Here is a 26,654-nt window from a genome sequence, read left to right on the forward strand (position 1 = left end):
TCTAATTAGAAATGGTGGAGTCACCCACTTCTTGAGTGACATAGCCATTATTTTAATTTTATGGCTCAGTAGATTTTGGAATCCACTATTGTCTCATCTGTTTTCGAATGTTGTCAGCTCTAGCTTTCTTTTCATCTTCAATTCTTCCTATATTCATGAAAATCTTGGATATATGACCAAGTTCGATACATGTATAACATCTTATAGTAGTATCCTTTTTTCTTAGGTGATGCCTTGCACAGTTTATTCCAATGTGTCCATATTCTCCACAATAGTGACATCTGCACCAAGTATTGTAGTCCCAACCAAATAATGCATTGACAATTTGTTCTACTGGATTGAATGATTTAGATCTACATTTAGATGCCTTGTGACCTTGTTTCTTGCATTTGTGACATTTGCCCTCAAACTTTGGTTTCTCTTTGCATTCATTTGCTTCGTGACCATGTTGATTGCAATTATAGCATTTACCATTGAATTTTCTTTTACCATTGCTCCAGTATCTGTTAGATGTATGACCTAACTTTCCACAGTGATTGCAAGTAGGTTTTTGATTCTTTTGGGTACCCTGTTTGGAAGATTCACCTTCTTCATTGTATCCAAGGCTTGCTTTACCTTTTTGTCTATGAAGATTCTGCTCATTTTGAAAATTCAATTGATCCATGTCTACTTGAGATTTTATCATCCTTTCATTGACTTGTTTTTCAACATTTAAGTCATTTTTCAAACTTTCATTGATTTGTCTTTCAGATCTTAGATCACTTTGCAAACTTGCATTGATTTGTCTTTCAGTGATTAAATCATTTCTTAAACTTTCATTCTCAAATCTTAGATTCATAATTTCTTCATTTGCATTAGATAGTTGTCCTATAAGATCTTCATGCTGAAGGGATAGATTATTTCTTACCTCTAAGTCTTCATTTTCCTTGTTTCTCTGTTCTAAAACTTCACATAACCTGATGGATTAGACTTCTTGTTCTCTTTTGAGCTTTCTTACTTCTTCCTGCAGAGAACCATTCTTTGCTAGGAGTTCCTTGATTGATTCATTAGCTTCATTTGAACTGCATGATGGTAAAAGGTATTCAATCCTTTCTTCAATATATTGATGATCATTCATTTGTTTTGCAAGTTCCTTCCTTCTTTTCAGGGATTGAGAAAGATGCTCCTTTGCTTCATTGAATTGAGTCATGGCCATTTCCAGATCTAGCTTTTCATTCTCAATAGATTTGTCAAGTATGAATATCTCCATTGTCCTTGATCTTTGCTCAAGCTGTCAAACTTTTATCCTGAGAACCACAATGCTCTGATACCAATTGTTGGAAATAATCAAGACTAACAAGGTTACTAAGAAGGGGAGGGGTGAATCAGTAACTCTAAAACTTTAATTCAATTTCTACATAATAATATTTTTACCATTCATCCATCTAATCTACTGTATGCATGAAAAGATAAAAATTTGTAACACATGAACACACAGATTTGGTGACCTAGAAACCTTCCAATTAGAAAGTAAAACTAGGGTGGGGATGATACCCACAAAACTTAAATACTGTAGTATAAAGTTGGCCGGTTAAAGCTTACAATGATCACGTCTGATGATCTGCCCTGTTAGGAGCAAGTAGGATTGCTAGATCCACCTTGTTAAAGGATTTACAAACATACAATGAAGTATGCACTCTGTTAGGAGATTTACAAAAGACTGTTAAGTCTACCTTGTTAAAGGCTTTAGAAAACTGATTCACCTGTTAGGATGAAGTAGTGGATTTGATTGCAACTGATTTTTGATAAGATCCTTTGTGCTCTGATCACCTGATGTGACAGATATATCCTTTCTGCATCAATGTTGACCTTGCTGTATTCCTTTGTTCTACTGGTGATTCACTTTTTTGCTGTATTCCTCTGTTTTGCTAGTGATTCACTTTCCCTCTTTTCAAATTATTGCAACACATCACAACCAATGATTTTCAACATCTCATCATTTCAAATGATATATACCATTCCAATATTTACACTGGCAAGGTCGACCAAACACAAGTGAACAAGCATTACTGAGTCGGCCAGGTTGTAGAAAACTTGGGTTCCACAAACTGACTCGATGACCTTTTGATACTCAGCATCCACTACAATACACTGCATCATCATGCACTCAGTAAGAGTAGAGGTATGGTCCATACTAATCATTCTAAGTAGCTTGGAACTCGGTAACCATTGGTGACTCAGTGAATATTGTGTCACTTGGTAAAAATTGAATCCATTGATAACCTTCTTCACTTGGTAAACACTGATTCCTTTGTTTACCTTGGTCACTCGGTAAGCACTAAATTATTTGTTTACCTTGATCACTCGGTAAACACTAAGTTCTTTGTTTACCTTGATCACTTGGTAAACACTAAGTTCTTTGTTTACCTTGATCACTCGATAAACACTAACTGCTTGGAGAACACTATACTGCTCAGTAACCACTGTGAACTTGGTAAATACTGTGGAACTGCCCATATGCTCAGTTTCCAAAGGATTGCTCGGTATCAACTGTTTACCTATGGAATTTATAAGGTAACCGTTGAATGCTCGGTGTGAACTGTAGACTAGGTGATGAGCTCGATAAGCATTTAGAATCGAATAAGTGTTGTGACTAATGACAAATATATCATAATTCCAACAACATTATAATTGTCAACCTAGGGACGCAGGACTTTAAATGGGTCAGCATAGTATGTGAACCAAGTTCCTTTAAGAGTCTTAACACCTATGCTGGAGGAAAGTAAAATGCATGAAAGGAATCTATACTACTAATATAGAACAATAAGCATACTTAGATTATCAATAGAGAATTGTAGAAACTACAGAAAAGGGAATTCTAAACTAGTTAACAGTTCAAATATCCACTATTATAGTTTTCCACAAGTACTACAGGTTTCATAGTAACTATGTTGTAGGACTAATACAGTAAATCTATCTTAAACAAGAAACAAATTTACTCTACCTAAATCTATTCCACCTCCCAAGTAGGCCCCCTTGGTTGGCTTCAACTAACTAAGAACACAACAGGTAATCCAAAATCACTTTCTCATTAGAATTTTTCTTTTGTTACATGACTCAAAAATTCATAAAGAATAGAGAAAACAACTTCAAAATATTTTCAATCCCCAAACTAACTCTAACTTTCATATATATAGAGGATTGGAACTTATTACAAAACATAACATAAAAACTTGTGAGCAAACATCATTAGTAGAAAAAGGGTAGGATGTCAACCATGACTTTTAGAACATTGATTGAGTAACAGAATAATAGTCTACAAATAATTTAACAAGTCAACTCTCTAAAATAACTCCTTTCACAGATGCGGCTTATCACCTAGAACTGACCTGCAGTTCTCATGCTATGACCGGTCTTCATTACTCCTTTAATGTAATGCTTGCCACTCTCCATGTCACTTCCTCATTTCCTGAAAATTAGAAACATTCAAACATATACAACAACATTTTTACTCTCATTCAAATATTAAAAAATAGATTAACATATTTATATGAAATACTGCACTTTATATATAATATTAAGAAAGGTATGTCATATCTACTATCCATAGGTTTAATAGGTTCTAGCTACATTCAACATAAGACATTTAAAACAAGTATGTTGGAAATGTTTTCTCATGGCTCAAAGAGTAAGTTTAAACTATATAAAAACTATATCAAATTTGAGACATTAATTTGCCTCATCATCTGCCCCCCATTATGCCAATGCTTGTCCTCAAGCATTGTGCTTCTTTGCCATTGCTTTGAAATATCCCACTATTGTCTTCCTTTGTCTCCCACTTTTGAAGTTGTAGAAGTATCATCTAGATCGTCTCCAATGCTCACCCAGGTGTTCTTCAACTAATGGATCTAACTTGGTAGCATTTATTTCATATAGGGGCTAGAGAAGGGTATTAGGTTGGAAAGTTAGTGGCATCCATAACTCTTTCCTTATTTGCATTCCCAATTGCATGTATTTAGGCACTCTATTCACTACTACCTCAAAATTAATAGGGTTGTGTGGTTCACCCTTCCTAAAAGATTCTAGCAATCGACTCCACCTATTTCGAAGACTTGCAATTTCTCTCTATTGTGTAAAATTAGGAAGTTTCTAATACTCTGTATAAAATTTTTTGCTTTCTTCAAACACTTTCTCTCTGATTTTTGGTTTTGGCCTACCACAAGTTAATTTGAACCAATCTCGTAGGAGGTCATAAGGCTTATGGGATTTAGACCAGAGTGGCAGTGGTTCAAATGTTTTTAGGTCTCTATAAGTATCCAACTATCTATCATAATTGGTTTTATTGAATATCCATGGCATTAGAGCTCTTAAGTGAACATCTCCTATGCAGAGCAAGGGATTCCACTCTATTTCTTGTGGAATTATGAAATTATGTAAAAAGAGCTCACACAACAAGTTCTTTTTCCATAAGGGTAAAGTTTGATACACATTATAAAAATCTCAAACATTCTTAAACTCACAATAAATATTTCTTGTTGTCATCATCAACTGGAACAACAGAAATTATTCTTTCAAACACATAGCATACACCCTTGGGGGTGGTCTACATGCTATAGCCTGATCAACTAGCTTCAAAGACTTATTCATTTGTTGCTTTTGCTTTTCTAGATGCTCCTTTAATGATTCAATTTCTTCATCTCTATCAAATATTGCTTTTTGTATCTAGTCTCTCTCTTGCTTCCACAAGGCTTTCTAAAAAATAAAATAAACTAAATCATTGACAACGAACATTCTCAAGTTTTGAATTTTATCTTTTGTTCTCTGGTAAATTGTTGGAAATACTAGGTGTACTAAGAAGATTTATAAGTTATAATGGAGACATTGGAATATTCAGAGACTGATGGCATGATAGGTTACTCATTGCTAGGTTTTTTTTTTGGAACAATAGTAGGAATTGAATTGCACATTTCTGGATTCTCTTGTAGCATCTCCTTGATAGACTCAACTTCATGTGTTTCTATGTTTTGGGGCTCTACTTGCATAGGAGAATCATCTAGGACATTTTCAACTATTGACTCTATTTGAGATTTTGAAACTAGGGCATTTGGTTTTTCAATAGAAGCTAGAGATACTCGACCTCACATGCAAGGGCTTTTATGTACATGACCTTCTTTAGCTTAGACCACTTTATGGGTCCATTTAGGTTTAGGTGTAACTAGAGTAGATGCTACATGATCAGTTACTATAGAAATATACTTCCTCTTTTTTGTTACCTTAACAAAATGATTTTGTACTTCCTTTTCAAGGTTAGGTCTAACCTTACTCTTGCCTTTACCCCTAGAAGAGCTTGACATATCATCCTCTAAATTAGGCTTAGCAAACTTATTAGGAGAGAGCTCTTTTTCCTTCTTAGCTGGATTTTGAATTGGCTCTGTGGTTTCTTCCTTATTTTCTAAGTTTTGAGTAACATGGTTAACTTGCGGTTGTAAGGTTTTGGATTCAAAAAATTCTACCCTTTAAATAGGAGAAGAATCCCTAAGAGATAGTTCAACTAGAATTTTAATGAGGGCATGATGGGAAATAGAATTTTTCTTTCCTTTTTGGGTTTCCCCAACACTGATACATAACATATTGTAAAGAAAGTTGAGAATATTGACTTGCATGTTATGCCTTATGCAACTAATAAATTTAAAATGATGAGCATTTAAGTTCAAAAACCTACCTTCATAGGTTAAATAGCTGATAATGTGGGTTGCTAGCTCTGGATATGGAGGTGGAAGAGAAAGTCTCTTACATCCTTATTTTGTGATGTCTAGTTGAGGGTCACTTTACTGGGTGAACTATGCCCTTGAAGATCTAACATCATGTTCATTTGGATAATGTTCCCCAATTGCTGGTAACTTGGTGACCTCTACTATCCTTTCATCAGTAGCAACCACTCTTAATCCCAAAACTAAGGCTTCTCCTTCATCAAATTTTGTCATGAACTCCATTGCCACTTCCTCATTGAGTTCTATTAATTGTAAGAAATAACCGAGCCATCCACAACCATGGAATCACCGAATTGCTTTAATATTTGTGAGTAAATTATTATGAATGATTGGCTCATACCTCTTTAGCTATCCTCCCATCTTTGAAATGTCTGGCTTCCACTCTTGCTACTGCGACAAATTTTTGTCCCTCTTATCTCTGCAAATTTTCTTTTACTCTGAGCTTCAAAACTAATTTTAAAAATGCCATATGTAGTTACCACTTCTCATAATCAAGACACCTCTGTTTCTGACATGTAGAATAATGATGCATTAATGATGGAGTACATTGAGACTTTAACTAAAAATGTTCCCATAATAGCTCACAGTCCTTTCAATCATGCCAAGTACAAGAGATCTTTTTTCAAAAATTGCAATTAAAGGTGCCATAGATATAAAAAGATTTTAAAAATTAATGAAATGAAAACTATTAGATTGCTACGAAAATACATTCTTTAATGTAGACACGACTAAGATAACATGGAGGTGACATTTGGAAATTACTACACTTTCTTGACCCCCCACTAAAATTTGACAAGTGCCCTCACTTTAAAAATTTTGGTATGAAAAGGAGAAACTGGTTTAAGCCTTGTATGATATATAATGCAGTATTAGATATAAATATCAAAACCTATATTTTAAAAATGAATTAGAGGAAAAGAAATTTTTGTACCTACAAATTTGTGATTGTACATTCACATGCAAGTTGGTGAGGTGTCAAAGGCCAATGATCACAGAAAGTGCTAATGGTTTTGTTTATTGAAAGCAAAAAAATAGAGTGTGGGTGACATGGAATGTGGAATGTGGGTGGATGGTAGATAAAAAAATGAGATGGGTTGATTATGAAGAAAGAGAAAAGTGAATGGAAGAATGGGGCCTCATATTTAAATGAGGTTTTATTATGAAGGTTCCTAGAATTCTATCATTACATGGCTGTAGGAAGAAGATTTTCATCTTCTATTGTAGGAACTATGTTCATAAGAGCTGGTGCATTGGTTGGTTGAAATCGCTATAGGAACTATGCTTTAGTCTGTAGCTTATGATAGAGATGCAGCTTATGGCTATTTACAAGTAGCTTAAATTGAATAAGATCAATGGTTGTGAGTTGCACTACACCATTGTCAAATACATGCTGAATTCATAAGGCCCTAACCATTGAGTCTGCAATTTCCCTAAATTCTGTTTGAAATGAGAATCATAAAGGAGGGCCCAATCTCTTTCTTGAAATTTTTTATTCCTGATATGTGAATCATGCCACTACTTTTTCTACTATTGAATATTTTTTGTTCTTTTTAGAGCTCTCTTTTGTATTTCATCCAGTGAATTTGAGTGGAGGAGTCTCTCTTGTTGTGCTGCAGGAAGATTGATGTTCAACTCTAAAGCAGTGCACAATGTCTTGTGTTCAAATTCAATGGGTAGCATTGCTACTTTACCATAGAGAAGCTAAAATGGTGTAAATCTAGTTGTTGTCTTCCATGTGGTCTAGTATGCCCAAACAACTTGAGTTAATCTACTTGTAGAATCCTTCTTATATATGTGTACTATTTTTGTCAGAATGGCTCCAAGTTCTCTATTGGTAACCTCTGCTTGCCCATTTGCTTCAGGGTGATAAGGGCTGGATTTATAGTGCCTTATGCTCTATTCCTTCATAACCTCAGTGATAAAATTTGATGTAAACTAAACTCCTTGATTTGTGACAATTTCTCTAGGCACTCCATAACGGGTGAATATTTCTTCATACATGAACTTAACTACTTTCTCATCTTTGGCATTTTTCATTGCTCTAGCTTCCACCCATTTAGTTACATAATATGTACATACTAAGATGTAGGATTTGCCACTTGATGGTTGGAAAATTGGACCTATGAAATCCATGCCCCATTTATGAAAAGGTGTGACCACAACCTATGGAGTGAGTGGCATCTCATCAATTTTGATTGGTCGACCCATCCTTTGGCATTTGTCACAATCAGTTGTATATGTCATTGCATCCTTATGTAGGGTTGGCCAATAGTATCTTGTTGCAAGTATCTTTAGTGCTATTATTTTCCCTACAGAATGGCTTCCACATGGTTCATCATGACAAGAATGTAGTATATCATATGTCTTATCTTCCTTGACACATCTCTTAATGACTTGATCTAGCCCTACATAGAATAGATTGCTATCTATCCAAGACTATTGAAAACTTTTCTCTACTAACTTTCTCTTTTCTTTATAAGAGAAGTATGGAGGTAGTCTATTTACAACAAGATAATTTGTAATGTCTGCATACTATGGTGTATGAGTTGCTATATAGAACAAGTGCTCATCTAAAAAGGTGTCTTCAATTAGAGTTGGATCTTCATCAGCAATGACCAATCTAGACAAATAATCTGCAACTATGTTGGATTTGCTTGGCTTATCAATAATGGTAATACAAAATTCTTGAAACAACAAGAGCCATCTTGCCAATCTACCAGTGATAGCTGGTTTATTCATTAAATAACTTATAGCTGAGTGATTAGTATGAACAAAAATAGGATATCTATTCACATAGTGTCTGAATTTGTTCAATGCATAGATTATGGCTAAAAGTTCTTTTTCTATTACTGTGTAATTGAACTTAGGTCCATGAATGCTTTTATTAATATAGTAGATGGCATTCTCAAGATTAGTAGGCTTTTTTCCTAATATAGCTCCTACGACATAGTCAACAATTTGTATAAAGGACTAGCTATTTTTTTGAAATCTTTTATGAAACACCTATAATATCCAGCATGACCTAAAAAAGATCTTACATCTTGTGGTTTTTTAGGTATGGTCAGTATTAGAATTACCTCTATTTTAGTTGGATCCACTTGTATTCTTGTAGTTGATATGAAATTACCAAGTACCAGATTATGCTCTTTACATCGGATAAGAACCTTTTCAAGATTCATCATGGCTTCTTCAAAGGTGACTCCAAATATTGTGAAATCATCCATATATATTTATATACAATCATGTGATATATTAGCAAAAATGCTGATGACAGCTCATTAAAATGTTGCAGGAGCATTACACAGGCCAAATGGAAAAACAAAATATGCAAAAGTACCCCATGGGCATGTAAATTGGTTTTGTCTTGGTATTTAGGAGCAATATTTATTTGATTATAACCACTATACCCATCTAGAAAAGAGAAATACTTTCTAGCTAGAGTGTCCAGAACTTGATCTATGAATGGTAAAGGAAAGTGATCATTTTTGGTTGCTTTATTTAATTCTCTGTAATCTGAAGGGAAATGAGAGCACCCCAAAAATTCATTTGAGATTAGTAAGCACATCTAGTATCCAATAGTTCCTTGAACAACTTCTAATAATAAAATACAAGTGCATACTACTATGCCAGAAAAGCAGAAACTGACATAGTTAATTTCCCACAATTAAAACCTTAAAGGAAAGTGATTGCAATTTCTCGATCTAAATGAATTTTAGTAGCATTATGACATATAGATTATTATTCTATCATCATAGAACTAGAAGAATGAGATAGAATAAAGGACACATATATACGTGGGGAAAACCTTTCCAGGTAAAAACCCCACCCTCCAATTCATCAAGCTAATGTATTATTCAACAACAAGTTACAATAGATTTTCAGCCTTCACATGGAGATTTACATCTTGCTCCATTCTAGAGAAAATCCGATAGCATAACCATTTGCAAATAACTTCTTATCTCTCTCTACATTCTCTACAACAATACTTTGTACTTATGTAGCTTTCATACAAGAGGAAATAATTTCTAAAGTGTTTACATTCAACGCATCTACAAATTATTTTAGAAACTTCCTTATGCACAAACCTTGGATAAAAACAAAACATAAGAGAATAAATCACCAAAAAATAGAATCTTTTTTTTTTCTACTCCAAGTCATTTCTTGTGGAAGAATCCAACTTCATTTAGCAACTTTCCAAGAAAGCACAAATAAAGCAATAAATTGTGGTAAGGTTGAGTCACCTTATCCCAACATAATCTACATAAATTTTCCATTTCCCTCCCTTTTTAGGTACTATGACTAGTAGTGACACCCATCTACTATTTGATATTAGATAAATAAAACCAACATAAAACAATTTTTGCAGCTCAGTTTTAACTATTTCTCTAAGAGTTGGATTAATCCTTCTCTAGGGTTGACAAAGTGGTAGACACCCTTCATTGATGTATATTCTATGGGTACATAATGTAGGACTCAACCCTTTCATATCCTCATAGTCCCATGCAAAAGCCTTTTCATGTTTTTGAAGCAGCTCTGTTAACTATTTCATTTGTGTGGAAGATAATTTGGGATTGACGTGAAGATTATGACTTTTTGACAGCTCAATAATAGTGGTAGACTCAATTATATTAGCTTCAGAGATTGGACTTGTATCTAATTCAAATGGTAAGAGTTGATGAATAACATTTGGTTCTTTGAGCATAATACAATTGTCATTATATTCCTCATATGTGGTTAACTTTAACATAGAACTGTCAGATACATCTTTTTCTACCACACAAGTGTTACTAAGGATACTCTAAATTAATGAATCCTCTTCTTGCAGCTTTAGGAAAGATTGTCTATGTAACATCATAAGCTATGCTATAGAGTTTAACTCTTCTTCTTCATCCCCTAAATCTAGCCAGACAGATGTGCTTAAATATGGTTGTGGTTGTGCTGGAGGATATAAATCAATTTTCTTTGTTTCTTGACCATTAGATATGGTCATATTCCCTAACCTAAAACTTATATTTGCATTAGTTATAGCTAACCATGGTCATCCTAAAATGATAGGGTAACCAAATAAATTGACTTTGGGAGACAAAATCATGAAATTTTTAGGGTACTCTAGAGAGTCTAGGGTTACAACTATGTTTTCTATCATCCCATCAGGAGTGACAGTAGAACTATCTACAATGGAGTAGCTATTAATCCTTCCATTTTAAACTTCTTCATAGTATCCTTGGTCATGACATTTATAGCGGCACCAAGATCAATTAAATAATTTTTAACAAATTGACTATTTATAATCACATTCACAACTGGACTACCTGGATCAAGAATATTTAGGAGTGATCAATTTTCCTAACATAATGTCATCAATTATTTGCCAAGCTTTATTCCAATTAGGTTGACTATATTGTGGAGGATCTTGGGTATTATGGTTTTTCCATTGATTACCATATAGATTTAAATTTTGCAAAGGGTCCTGAGGCATACCTTGACATTGGGCCCATGGCCAACATTGAGCTACAAAGAATGCTTACTCATCATCTCCATCTATCTTGATGTACTTAGTTGGAAGATGCTGGTTTTCCACACTAGCAACCAGTTTGCATTAGCAATCTTTCTTCTGCTTTTGGCAATGGGGGCAATACTTAGCTAGTTGTACTTCAGCTTCAGCATCTTTCTTCTTTGTAATCATTGTGTCAAGATGTGTAGTGACATCATTTATAATGTCTTGCTTGAAATCTAAGAGAAAATTAGATATCTCGAGCTTTGAAATACCCTAACTGATTCCTTTAATAGCTATAGTCTAGTGTCCTTTTCCTTTCTTCATGGTTGATCTTGAGTAATTAAGAGATTTTTTCTTGAGGTCATCCCAAGAAGATTGATACACATCTCCTCCATCCATCAAGTCTAATGCTTCTAGACAACTATCACTCACACCTCTCAAAAAGACTAGCTTTTGTGAATCCTCAGACAACACATGCTAAGGTTTCTTCTACAGTGTATACAAGAAACATGAAACATAGTCTTCCAATGTTTCTTCCTCCTTTGGTGATATTCTAAAAACATCATCTCCTCTTGAATAATTTTCTTTGAATTACTCTATGCATTTCTCTAGAAATAGAGTTTGCATTTCATCCCAAGTACCTATTGTATTAGCTCCTAAACCAATGAACCATCGTAAAGCTAGCTCTTTTAGTGTTGCTAGAAATAATTTGAGCTTATGGGCATTAGTATTATAGTAAAAGTTATGACAAAGTATGTCAAACTCAAACAAGAAAGTATCAAGATCTTCAGTTGTGAGGGCATAGAACTTTGGAAGAACATTTGGAGGTATATTTCTGAGATTAGCATTGGTTACAAGGCTTGGGAGGGAAAATGGAAAAGTAGGTTGTGCCATTACTAGAGGTATTTGATTATGAGGTTGTTGTTGAAAAGGGATATTGTGCACTGGATTGTTAATAAGTGGTGGATTTGGAGTAGTACTATCAAGAAAACTGGCCAAAATTTTAGAAAAAGGTTGAAGGCCACTTGTATCCAAGGTTCTAACTTTGAGGATGATTTTGTAGGAAAAATAGGGCTTGCATCTAAAAAATGCAATTTAGCTTCTTCTTCAATTTCTTTGTTCACATTAATAGGCTCATACGGAAGAAATCTTCCATATTCATCTCATGTTCTTCCTCTTCAATGCATGCAATTGAATTGGTGACTTGTGAATCAAGCACTCAATCTAATGGTTTTTAACTAACATACTAATCTAGGAATATAGCACTCATGAAGGTCCTATTTTGACACCATCCCCTACAACAACACCAAAAATGTAGGTTTCCATAATAGATCAAGATAATCACACTACTATTCCTCTACGAAGGGTACTCTATCAATTTTGAGAACTATCTATTCTACTATAAAAATACATTTGAATTGTCAACCTAGGGATGTAGGACTTGAAATGGGTCAGCACAATATGTGCACCATGTTCCTTTAAGAGTCTTAACACCTATGCTAAAGGAAAGTAAAATTCATGAAAGGAATCTATACTATTGATACAGAACTGTAAGCATACTTAAATTATCAATAGAGAACTATAGAAACTACTAAAAAGGGAATTCTAAACTAGTTAATAGTTCAAATATCCACCATGAAAATTTTCCACAAGTGCTACTAACAATACTCTTGATCCTCTTAAATAGGTTTCCATGAAAAATCCTCATGTTGTGGCATTGATGATCCCTGAAGCACATGATAGCTAGGCATAAAAGCAACTACATCATTTTCATGCTTTGAATCTTCTTTCTTTCCTATCTTTATAGACATGAGTAAAGAGGTTTTTCTCACATAAATGAGCCTCTCCATATGCCTAGTGTTCACCAATAGAGAATCAACTGCAATCTTCTTCTTGTCCTTCTTTGGACAAAGCTCTGGATGAAGCTTCCAACAATGAGATTTTTGATGTCTACCTTTGTCGCAATAAGAGAAAGGTGTTTTCAACATCCAACCTTTCTGACCCTTCTCCTTCTTCTGATTTGAAGATGGGTCTTGATGCACTGTCTCTTTACTAGTTGACTTGAGCTTCTTGTACAAACCCATTCTTTTCCAACACTTGGCAATGCTATGGTTATTCAATCCACAAAATGTGCATGGTTTTCTAAACCATAAACTTTCTACATTGCAAATTTCTTATAATCAAAAGAAATATTGGATTTACTAGGCTTTCTATACCTTTCATGGTCACCCTTGGTGCATGCATGCCGAGAAGAATATGTGTTTGTTCTTCTCTTGGACATCTTGCATGTGTCACCACTGCCAAAAGCTGATGCTTCTTGTCTCTCATAGATTGTTCTTGAGATGGTTCTTCTTTAAGAGAATTATTTGCATCCACTAAATGGGAGCATTCTCTTTCACCATACCCCAATCTTGCATAGTGGGATCTAGCTTTCACCTTCACGGATTCAACAATACTTTGTTCATGAACTCTAAGGCCCTTTCCTTTATTGTCAATCTTGGTTAACAACCTCAATCCAAAAATTTGAGATTGTGTATAAGAATCACCAAGAAAACAAGGAAGAGAATAAGAAGAATGAGGAGATCTCACTAAGTCTGCATCCTTAGCTTCATTGGAGAAGCCTTTTTTTTCAGACTTCCAATCTTCATACATCTCATCAAACTTAGCTTTCATCATCATGAAGGTCTCATAAAATTTTGCATCAAAGACAAAAGGAAAATGATTTTCCTTATCTGAAGCCATCTTGCCTCACTTTGTTTAAATCTGCTCCAAGTATCTCACAACCTACAACTTGTCAGACTAGCTATGATACCAAACTTGATCTATAAACTCCTTGTTATGAATCACTTAGAATTTCAAGATTCACTAGGATACATATATAATAGAAAGATCGTAACTAACATTTCTTGTGAACTAAATAAATAATGCTTAGAAATGTGGAAAATAACTAAGTAGACAAAACATGCATCAGAGGATTTGATTTCAGAGTTCACTAGACTCTAGCTACATCTTTGGATTTGCAAACTCACAAGATCAATGCCATTATTATAATGCAAAACTCATGTATCACCATGGTCTTCCATGAAGTTACAATCTACTTCCCGCTTCCATACTACGATGATAGGAACTTGCTAGCAACATGTTTGTGCCTAGCTTCTTCATCACTTTTTACAATGCTAAGCAATAAAATTGCAACTTTCTCTCAATGGCAATTAAGCCTTTACAAAAATGACTGTAAAAGTCATGAAAAATCTCTCAAGGAACTCACCAAATTTCTATCTCTCAAGAGACCACTTAGCTTACTTACAAGAAAAACTCTCACTTCCCCAAAACTCTATATCAAGAGTAAAATAACTCTCTAAGAATTTAAGAAATAAAAATACTCTCTCTTCTTAAAGAATTTTCTCCTCTTTAGGCTTTTCTTTCAAAGGAAAATAACCCCCCCTTTATACTTGATATTGGCTATATTTGGCTTAAAACCATATAACCAATATAATTACTATTTTCCTTATTTAAAATAACCAAATAACCCAAATCTCCCAATTTTACTACTATCTTTGAAAAGAATGACCCTTATAATTTTGGACTTATATTATAATATCCAAAATATAATAACTCGTCCAAAATCATATCCAAGTAAATAACCTCCCCTTTTGGCTTTTAAGCCATACAAATAAATCAACCCCTTAACAAATAACAGTATATATCCCCTTTTTTATAAAATAATAATCATAATAATATATGGTTCATATTAACCACATATTATATTTATACGTTATTTTAAAACTTTTTATATTATTAAGAGCATAAAATGAGGATAATGATATCATGATGACATCATCAAAATTTGCATTTTTCTTCCAATTTCAAATGACCATAACTTTCACATATGAACTCCACTTTCAATGAAATGAACACCATTGAAAAGCTCTCATTGAGCTCTTTAATTTAAAACCCATTATTGACCACTTTGGAGATGTTCAAATTTCACCTTTTTAGTCAACTTATTTGACCAGACCTTTGACCAAGCATATCTTGAGCAAATAGATTCCTTTTGATGCGCTTCATATTGTGTTAGAAATGTTTTATCGTGCTCTATGCATCGATGCCAATCTTGGGAGATTTTGAGTTGGTTAAATTTTTGAGGTCTTCACGATCCACCTAGATCATTCCTCCCCACTAAAGAAAATTTTGGACCTCCAAAAGGTTCTTAATCCAACATAAGTGAGAGAAACACTTTCCCACTTGTCCAATATCTGTCCATCTTATTTGTGCACCTACTTCACCAAACAGTTGTACAATAATTATGAAAATTGCAATCACATTGCTATCCATTTGCATTTTCCCACATCTTTGTGTATTCACTACCCTAGCTAGCAGCACTAACAAATACAAAGATGATAATGACAATGAGCTAACAATACTCTTGATCCTCTTAATAGGTTTCCATGACAAATCCTCATGTTGTGGCATTGACGATCCTTGAAGCACATGATACTTAGGCATACAAGAAACCACATCATTTTCATGCTTTGAATCACCTTTCTTTCCCAACTTTATAGACATGAGTGAAAAGGTTTTTCTCACATAAATGAGCCTCTTCATATTCTTAGTGTTCACCAATAGAGAATCAACTATAATATTCTTCTTGTCCTTCTTTGGACAAAGCTCTGGATGAAGCTCTCAACAATGAGATTTTTGATGTATAACTTTGCTGCAATAAGAGCAAGGTGTTTTCAACATCCAACCTTTCTTACACTTCTCCTTTTTCTGACTTGGAGATGGTTCTTAATGCACTATCTCTTTATAGGTTGACTTGACCTTCCTGTACAAAGCTATTCTTTTCCAACACTTGGCAAAACTATGGTTATTCAACCCACAAAATGTGCATAGTTCTTTAAATCATAAACTTTATACATTGCCAACTTTCTTATAATCAAAATAAATATTGGATTTACTAGGCTTTCTATACCTTTCATGGTCACCCTTGGTGCATGCATGCCAAGAAGAATCTATGTTTGTTCTTCTCTTAGACATCTTGCATGTGTCACCACTACCTAAAGCTGATGCTTCATTGCCTCTTGCAGATTGTTCTTGAGATGGTTCTTCTTTAAGAGAATTATTTACATCCACTAAATGGGAGCATTCTCTTTCACCATACCCCAATCTTGCATAGCAAGATCTAGCTTTTACCTTCACAGGTTCAACAATACTTTCTTCATGAACTTTGAGGCCCTTTCCTTTGTTGTCAATCTTGGTTAACAACCTCAATCCAAAACTTTGAGATTGTTTATAAGAATTACCAAGAAAACAAGGAAGAGAATAAGAAGAATGAGGAGATCTCACTAAGTTCACATCCTTAGCTTCATTGGAGAAGCCTTTTTATTTCAGACTTCCAATCTTCATACATCTCATCAACCTTGGCTTTCATCATCATGAAGGTCTCATAAAATTATACATTAGAGAAAAAAGGAAAATGATTTTCCTTATCTAAATCCATCTTGCTTCACTTTGTTTGAATCTACTCCAAGTATCTCACAACCTACAACTTGTCAGACTAGCTCTGATACCAAACTTGATCTATTAACTCCTTGTTATGAATCACTTAGAATTTCAAGATTCACTAGGATACATATATAATAGAAAGATTGTAACTAATGTTGCTCGTGAACTAAGAAAATAATACTTAGAAATACATAAAATAACTAAGTAGACAAAACATGCATCAGAAAGAACAAGAGACAAAGGATTTGATTTCAGAGTTCACAAAACTCTAGCTAGATCTCTAGATTTGCAAACTTACAAGATCAATTCCATTATTATGATGCAAAACTCATGCATCACCATGGTCTTCCATGAAGTTACAATATACTTCTTGCTTCCACACTGCGATGATAGGAACTTGGTAACAACATGTTTGTGCCTAGCTTCTTCGTCACTTTTTACAGTGCTAAGCAATAAAATTGTAACTTTCTCTCAATAGGCATTAAGCCTTTACAAAAATGACTTTAAAAGTCATGAAAAATCTCTCAAGTAACTCACCAAGTTTCTATCTCTCATGAGACCACTCAACTTACTTACAAGAAAAACTCTCATTTCCCCAAAACTCTTTATCAAGAGTAAAATAACTCTCCAAAAATTTAAGAAATAAGAATACTCTCTCTTCTTACAAGAATTTTATCCTTAGAGTTTTCTCCTCTTTAGGCTTGCCTTTAAAAGGAAAATAATTCCCCTTTTATACTTGATATTGGCTATATTTGGCTTAAAACCATATAACCAATATAATTACTATTTTTCTTATTTGGTATAACCAAATAACCCAAATCTCCCAATTTTACTACTATCCTTGAAAGGAATGACCCTTATAATTTTGGACTTATATTATAATATCCATTATATAATAACCCATCCAAAATCATAGCCAAATAAATAACCTCCCTTTTTGGCTTTTATAATTTTAAGCTGTATAAAATAAACCAACCTGTTAACAAATAACAATATATATCCCCCTTTTTTTATAAAATAATAATCATAATAATATATGGTTCATATTAACCACATATTATATTTATACATTATTTTAAAACTTGTTATATTATTAAGAGCATAAAATGAGGATGATGATATCATGATGACATCATCAAAATTTGCATTTTCCCTCCAATTTCAAATGACCATAACTTTCACATATGAACTCCGCTTTCGACCAAATGAACACCATTGGAAAGCTTTCAATGAGCTCTTTAATTTAAAACCCATTGTTAACCACTTTGGAGATGGTCAAATTTCACCTTTTTATTCAGCCTATTTGACCAAACCTTTGACCTAGCATATCTTGAGTAAATAGATTCCTTTTGATGTGCTTCAAATTGTGTCAGGAATGTTTTGTTGTGCTCTATGCACCGATGCCAATCTTGGAGATTCTGAGTGGGTTAAATTTTTGAGGTCTTCAAGATCCACCTAGATCAAAGCATAATACACCAATTACAAAGCTCACTCAACCTCCAAGGAATAATCCACACATTATACTTCAAGAATCTTCACACAATGATTTTTTTCCCATCTCTAACATATCTTCACCAACATTTTTCTAAAAAAATCCAAGCTTCAACCTTGCCAAAAAGTTACAACACAAACAAGATACCGTTTTGTGTAAACTAGCTTACAACTATTATTCTAGAAATATTCCATACCTCACTCAAAACTTCATAACTCTTTTTGCACACATAACCATAACATCTATAAGAATCCAAGAGTACACTATTATCCCTATTGAAAAACTAAGCAACCAAAAACGTCACCTAACAAGACTATCTTTACTACTTTGCCAGAACTGTCTTGATAGATGATATGTTGACATGAATGAAAAACCAAGTCATGAATGCAATACATAAGCACTCAATAAAATTCAAAATACTTCTTACAATCTACTTGAGGTATTCATGTCAAAAAAATCTATTTAATATAATAAAATATGGGAACATGTCATAGCTCACATATTCACTTATATGCGCGAAAGTCTTTCTATTACTTCCAAAGATCCCCAAGCACAAAATGATGACACAGAATAAAAGATCACATGATCACAAGGATACTAAAAGAATGTTTGAATAAAATCCATGGACCCCAAGAGGGTTATATTGAACTATCTATCCTAAGATATATTTTTTAAGCCCAAAATAAAAGCTCCTAAAATGGTTAAACATACATGCCCATTTCCAAATAACCATAAAATAATCAAAATAGTATGAAAAAACCTTAAAATAGTCCTACACAAGGCAAGGGCTCAATGTTACAATCATTCATCCACTAGACACCATGTTGAATCCTAAACCTTGGCTAAGTCTAAAATCTTTTGAAAACCTCCAAAATGTGGAATCTTTATCTTAACTCCTAGAGAGCTGAAACCCCTCTCAAATGATTTGTAGTATATATAAAATATATCTTAAGTGTAATAAAGAGGATTATTCCTCTTTTACATAAGACATATTTTATATAGAGTCCCAGTGTTGAAATAGGCCTAGAAGTAAACACTAAGCACCCAAGGAACCAACACAAAAAAGGTTGACAGATCTCCCACCAACTAAACTTGTGTCACAACCCCAAAATAGAAGAGACAAAAAATATAGGCGAAGATGCTAGTTCATCTACACATATGCAAAAATACATAGATGCCAAATAAACTAGTGAAGTCCAAAAATGACACAATCTAGTGAGGTTGTAGATGACAAACTATAGGTGTTGATACCAAACATGAGAGATGCTAAAGCATAGATGAAAAACTGTAGAGAAGACAAATGGTAGATTCCATTCTACTAAAATATGCCTAAAGTAACATTCTTGAGAGTGCATATATTTTAGACTTTAGGTGAAGATAACATTTGAGAAATTCTTAAAAAAATTACATAAAGAAAAATTCCAAAAATAAGATGAAGTCAATGCATAACTAAAATGCAACTACCTATATACTGGGGAGTACCAAATACATAGAAATCAAATAGTCACTCTGTGTAAATTAATACATAAATGTAAAGCATAAAATAAAAGCATGGATCAATATCAAAGCTTGAAACATCAAATATACATGCATACCATCAAATAGTGCTGCAATGAAAGAGTGATCATACAAGCTTCAAATCCTATAAATGGAGAAAGTCTATCGCTATTTAGTAGTCACCAATAGTGGTATAGTTAGAAATACCTCCCAATCAATAGAACCCATAGGCCCAATCCACCATGCTCATGGAGATAGTAACCAAGCCACGAATAAAGGTATACACATAAGAAATGAGTGGCACACACACAAACACTAGACAAATATATAACTTCATAGAACATCATAGTGACCAATGAAGTATACCAAATGAAAATGCAATCATACATGAATAAAAATCAACATGATATCCACTAACAAAATATAATACAAGATACTATAGTCACAATACACCAAGGGTACTACCTGATACCAATAAAGGCCTAGAGTGGAGATATGGGAATGTAGTTTCATCACACATCTCACAAAGTCTATGTGGAACCACCCTTCTCTCATCAAGGATGTTTGGAAAAACCACATCAACATTTGTAACTAGCTAGATGGGAAAAAATATGAAACTAGATGGTAATTATTATTTCACATGCTAGCTAGCAAAGAATGTGAATATAGTCAACCACAAGTAACTTGAATAATTCCTCATAGTTTCCTCCATTCTCCACATTTTTTTAAAGCACCTTGCATTGCATTAGATAAAGGGAGATGACAAAGCTATGTATAATATAGGGCTAATAACTCTAAAAAATCATTTCCTTTTCCATGGAAAGGACCTTAGATTTTAAACCTCTTACCTCAATCATTAGTGTAGAAATTTTAGTAGTTTTTTTTGGTATTCAATGAAAATGCCATTACCAATTTCTATGTTGGTCCATTCTCCTCTTTTGATTCCATGTCCTTGATCAACTTAATAGACCTAACTTTTGTGTTATCTATAATGTGAGTGACAATTAGGGATAACTTTAATAACCCCCCCTTTGGAAAAGGTATAAAATTTTAGTGAATCAAACATTAGTTCAAGGGAAAAGAATTAATTTCTATTGGCAGATTAATTTTTTTTGGTAGAAAAATACTTTATTTTATTGACAATTTTTTCAGTTGTTTGGAAATTCTATAAAATACTAGCAAATATTTTATTATTGATGAAAATCACAAGAAAAAGTAAATGTACCTTGAAACTATAAGTTATTATTATTATATGGATCCTAATTAAGTATCAAATTTGAAGGTTAAATTTTGCTTGCTTTTATCATTATAGTTTCCTTCCAAATTATTGAATGGTGGTTTGGAGGTAGTACCTCTAATATTTATAATTGTTTGATGATCCTAAATAAATAGCCTAAATCCTATTTTGGGCCAAACTTTTAAAAGGATACCAAGTTTTAAGAAAAGTCCCAGAAATAAAGACACGTATCCCCAATCAAATATATTTTGGTTCAAAGTGTGAAAAGATAAAAAGTTTCATGGAAAGTTTCTTGAATAGAGACACATGTCAAATCTATGTACTTAACCGATAACATAACTTAAATTTATAGAAAATATTGTGAAAATAACTATTGATTAAGACAAGCATTGGAAATTGTAGGAAAAAATATTTAATTTAATAGGTGGAAAAATAGATTGCAATGGCGAAGTCATCACTAATATACAAATACTTCTATATTATTATTGGCAATAGGCCTAATCATGGGATCCAATTTTCATAAAGTGTAGGCAACATGGCCACCCCAAAAGTGCAAAAAAATTAGCCAAATTTATGTTCCCTGATGAACGAAATTAGCCAATTCATGAATATTAGCCACTAAAGTTATCCTTGGTGGTAATTTTACTTGTCAATATATTAGAACTTAAAATAGTCTCAATTTTAAATCCATCATCAAAAGTACTCTCTCTCTCTCTCTCTCTCTCTCTCTCTCTCTCTCTCTCTCTCTCTCTCTCTCTCTCTCTCTCTCTCGCTAATTTCTCTACTATTTTCCCACTCCCTTGGTCCATATTAATGTAGGAGCATCCTAGGGTAAGAGAAATATTGCATCACCCAAAAATATTTCCTTTCCATTTATTGAACAAGAGTTGGCTTAGTGCAAAGTTATTGCTTACAGAGGCTTTGTACTAACTAAGTTAGTCATACGAGCTTAGAATGTCCCAATTTCAGAGGTGGAGATTCATCTTGGATATATCAACCTACTAATTAATGTTCATTTTCATATCATGAGTATTCATAAAGCTATTGTAGAATTTTGGTGTGAAATTTTGGTACAAATACTTCTAGCTTATTTTTTGAAGACCTAAACGCTCTAGATGGGCTTCAAAATGAGGCTAATTGAAGCTTGCGCATGATCGGCCTTGTAGATCAACATCTAAGGATTTTGGAATGGGGTTGTAATAGAAAATCAACTCAATAGTTCTCAAGTTATGGTCTTCTAAAGTTGGGCCAGCTGAAAATTCCAAAATGAATGTCATAATTGTTCTAGACCAACTGTAATCATAATTTTAGGGTTAGTCAGCCTTAAGGGTTAGGGTTTGATGTCTAGAAACTTCCTAGGTGGTGGAAATTCACCTATATAAGGAATGCCTATAGATTATCCATGTTATCTTTGGGTGATAGTTTGTAGCCCTATCTTGCAGATTATTTTAAGAAAGGCACTCATGTGGATTTGCATATTACATTTCAAGATTCTATAATTTCACATTTATGACAATAATAAGAAGCCCATATTTTGTTATCACAAATTATTGTTATTTTTACATTTCTATTATGAGTTTGTGGTACTAAGGGGAGCACCCTTCATCACATTATTAGCTCCAAATGATGATGTAATTGAGAATTCTATGAATGTATGTGAAAGAGTCTTATTAGTTGTTATATTGTCATTGATGCCAAAGTCTTGGTTGGATAGAGATTATGCTAATTTAGTAGAGTGCCATATCATTTGATTGATGAAGAGGATTTGAAGAAAGTATGATGCTATGGTATTTAATGAGCACTTGAATGAGTTGGACATTGATTATATAATGTTAGTTTGATTATTTTATAATCGTGTAATTATGTAATGAAATGATAAATGAGTACAATATTGCTTGAGCTACTTTAATATTGACTAAATAACTCATATGTTAACTGAGTTTTGCATTGACCAATTGAAATGTAATATTCACCAATTATGAGATGGAAGAACATGTTCAAGAAGATGGAATCTAATTCCAACTCATGTCTAAAATAATGAATGTTTGAGAAGATCAAAGGTGAAAGTCAAAGTTTGTTATAGGATCTATGATTGGAAAAATAAAATGAGGATCCCATGATGGAGATATAAAAAAGATAAGGATGAGCACAAAGCTCAATGATATTTCAGTTTTATAAGTGACGAAATATGCATGAATCTAAGATCTATGGATGTCGTTAAGCAACAAAACCTAGAAGAATCTAAAAGAAGAGAGCTCACTATTTAAGGAGAAGTTAGAACAAGTTTTTGGTTGCTCATTTGTTGTTGATTGATATTGTTAAGTTGGAGATTTGTGAAAAGTGAAGAAAAGGAAAGGAGCAAGGAAAATCAATTAGATCAAGAAGAGTTAGAGAAAGTGAAAGTGTGAAGAAGTGAATAAGAGAAGAAGAAGACAAAGAAAAAAAAGATCTAAACAAGAAAGGTAGTGCAAAATCTTACAAATCATTAACTATTACTTCTTTACCATTGTAGCCAAAAAATCTCTTAACCAAGTAGAACTACCAAGTCTTTGAAATCTTTTATAATAGCATTGATTGGTGATATTTGTAAGTCCTTTAAAGAAGGTCACTCTTTAGACTTGGATCAAGGAGTTCTGAGGTATAAATGATCTTTATGTTAAAATCCTCTAACCAGGTCACATTAAAAATGTGCATGTAACCTTTAACAAGGTTGGCTCCAAGTAGAGCTCACTTTGGTAGAGTGAAAATTATTCGGGTTGCCAGTCCCAGGTGGTTTTTCCAATTATCATATCAATTGTATTGGATCTCTCTTTGGCATATCTTCTTATAATTAAGGTTCTCCCTCTTTTACTAGATGGTAACTTAGCACATACTTATCCCACACTTATTGTAATATGGGATGGTAACTTTCTTACTTATGTCCCTCATTGAAAACAATGAAAAAGACATCATCCACGATATCACTTTATCTTTACTAATCTCTATACATTTTGATCTTTGAATTTATCACTCCCTCTACCATCTTTATTCATGACTACTTACAACCTCATTTACTCATGATTCTATCCTTATTTTCATAGGAAGCTCTTAAAGTGTGACCTCCTGCATCAATCTGTAAGATATTTTGATCATAACAATTGATGTAATATTGCATCTCTTCCTGGTATGATTTAGATAGGAGAATAACCCCTAACTTTCCTCTTAGATAAACATATGCATCCTTAGGTAATGCCTTAGTGAATATACCAACTATCTACTCCTTTGTGTTCACATACTCTAGACAGTCTCACTTCTTTGTCTTGTACTAACTCTCTCAAGAAATGATACTTGATATTAATGTGTTTGGTCTTTTTGTGCATCAAAATATTCTTTGATATTTTTATAGCACTTTATTTATCACAATATATTACAAGTGGTTCAGTAATCTCTTCCTTCATACCTTTCAACAATTGCTTGATCCACATAATGTTTGAGCAATTGACTACTACAAAAACATACCCAGCCTATAACGTGGATTGAGAAATACAAATTTTTTTCTTTCTTGTCCATGAAATAGATCTCCTACATAGAAAGAAAGTGCATCCACTTGTACTCTATCTATCATCAATATTTCCTACCTAATTAGTATTTGTGTAAACTTTTAGCTTAAACTTGTCACTCTTCTTATATCATAATCTACTATCTTCTATTCCTTTTAGATATTGCAATATAATTTTCACATCCATCATGTGATTCTCTCTAGGATTAGCAAAAAATATAGCAACAATACCAATAGCTAATGCAATTCTAGGTCTTATATGTAAAGCATATTGAAATTTTCTAATCATTTACCTATACAATGTTTGTTTTACTTCAAGAAAATCATAATTCTTTGAAAGTTCGTGACTAGTGACCACAAGTGTTCCAACTAGTCTTGAATATTCTATTCCAAAGGTCTTTAATATCTCCTTGATATACTTTGATGGTGTAATGTAGATTCCTGTCTTTATCTGACAAACTTGCAAACCAACAAAGAATTAATCTCTCCAAACATTGACATCTAAATTTTTTTTCCATCTCATTAGAAAATTATTTTCATAGTACATATTGTCCTCTGAATATGAAATCATCAATCAATATTTCATCCTGCAATATCTTGTTATTAAATTCAATTTTCAAGTAGAGATTGTTATTATCATTAGTTCTTGCAAAACCATTTTTTACCAAATAAGTATGTAACCTTTCATACCATGATATAGGGGATTATTTCATACTGTATAATTCTTTTTGAAGTTTACTTACCATGAACTTCTTATTTTGATCAACAAATTCTTCAAGTTGTTCATCATAGACTTCTTCCAAGATTCCATTTAGAAATACAGATTTGACATTCATTTGGTATACCTTGAAACCTTTGTATGAAACATATGCAAGAAATGTGATAACTCCTTCCAACCTTGCAACTAGGGAAAATTTCTCTCCATAGTCAACTCCTTCATCTTGTGCATATCCCTTACAAACTAGTTTTTCCTTGTTCCTTGTGACTTCACCTTTCTCATTTAGTTATTTTTGAATACTCACTTAGTTCCAATCACATTCTCATCCTTTGGTCTTGGTACCAGTGTCCATGTCATGTTCTTCTATATTTGATCAATTTCCTCATTCATTTTCTTAATCCAATATTCATTCTCTAAATAATCTATAACTAATATAGGTTCAAACTCACACAGTAAACATGTGCCATTCTTCAACTTATTTCTTGTTAGGATTCCTAAATCCTTGTCTCTAATGTTTTCATTGGGTGCATGATTCCTTCTTACAAATTTTTATAAGACATGTTAAAGATCTTTTCTCTTCTTGTGGAATTTCACTTGGTCTAGCTTGTTCATCTTCTTCAAGTGTCTCTAGCATCAACTTGATATTGTTTATGTGGTGTTTAGTTTCCTCTCTCTAACATTTGACTTCTTCTGTTTGTGACTTAGCTCTTATAGCCTTATGCTTGACATCACGGTGATGCTTGGTAGAGATTTTCAATCACCCAAATTAGGTATAGTAAACTATAAACCCCCTTTTAAATATTTTAATCTCTATGCTAGACCACATTGTGCTTAATCAATTTTGCATAATTTATTAATAATTTATCCTTGACCTAATCATTACGTAAACATTTATTCAATTTATGAATACACTTGCACCCTTCATTTTGCCTCTTAATCTCCAACTATCCAAATCTATTTAAAAGGATGCTCTCTCTTCACTCTTTTAGATATATCTTGGAAGTTTATTCTATATGTATGGCACTTCTTTGACTTTTGATTTTTTGAGCAATTCATCATTCACTTGTACTCTTTCATACTTGCATATTGGCTTTGTGTTTCCTATATCATATTTAGATTAACTCACATAGCTTAATTATGGGATTATAATCTATATCTAGTTACTTTAGATTTAGTTTTCTTGTACTTTAATCTTTATATTATCTTAACCACACTCACATTCTAGTTAGCTTTGCACTACATTTCACTTTTAAATTCCTAGATAGCAGTTTAATCTTGCACTCTCTTTCGAGTTAGATTTGTTTTATATCTCACTTTCAAGTTCTTGGATACTAGTATTCTTTCTTTTACTCCAATATTTAGTTCTATGGCACACCTTGCAAGGGTCTCCATCATTTGGTTCACTTTAGAGCCACCATCA

The sequence above is a fragment of the Cupressus sempervirens genome, chromosome 11 (genome assembly GCF_028749045.1).
Source record: "Cupressus sempervirens isolate cs-2001-9-10 chromosome 11, ASM2874904v1, whole genome shotgun sequence".
NCBI classification, from domain to species: domain Eukaryota; kingdom Viridiplantae; phylum Streptophyta; class Pinopsida; order Cupressales; family Cupressaceae; genus Cupressus; species Cupressus sempervirens.